This window comes from Sinocyclocheilus grahami, unplaced genomic scaffold (genome assembly GCF_001515645.1).
Source record: "Sinocyclocheilus grahami isolate Dianchi unplaced genomic scaffold, SAMN03320097.WGS_v1.1 scaffold1207.1, whole genome shotgun sequence".
NCBI lineage: Eukaryota > Metazoa > Chordata > Actinopteri > Cypriniformes > Cyprinidae > Sinocyclocheilus > Sinocyclocheilus grahami.
Genome location: NW_015506386.1, coordinates 152792 through 153323, shown reverse-complemented (window position 1 = coordinate 153323; position 532 = coordinate 152792).

Sequence of the window (532 nt, the reverse complement as noted above, 5' to 3'; positions counted from 1 at the left end):
ATAGTTCAGCATCCTTCGCCAAGTTTATTCCTAATATGTCCATATTTTCCTGTACATGTGGCCATTTTATATAAACATGTTCTTGGCCAAGATCCTATATGTATGTCATCTATATCCTCATTGGTTAAAGGGTTGAAACTCCCCTCGACATATGTCTATATAAGATATTTGTATCTATGAATAAAGTATTCTCAAGTATTGAGAATACCATTTGATGTGTGTTTTCTTGCTTCCCGGCCGTTATACACTTTAAGGGACTGAGAATTTTCAGAGGTGTCAAAGAGATATAGAGGGACCAATTGTTAATTTATTAACAAATGGGGGCTCGTCCTTCTGGGAATTTCTTAAAAAGACAGGTAAGAAACTGTTTTATTTTTCTTCCTGTCTGTAAGAGAAATTTAATTTATTCTCGTTTGCAATTTGATTGTGTCATATTTGGCATCAATCTGTTTTCCTCACATTTTGGATGTGGGAAGAAGAGTGGGAAGCTTTCCGTTTAGCCTATCTATTTCTAAGTAAATAGAGTAGTGGT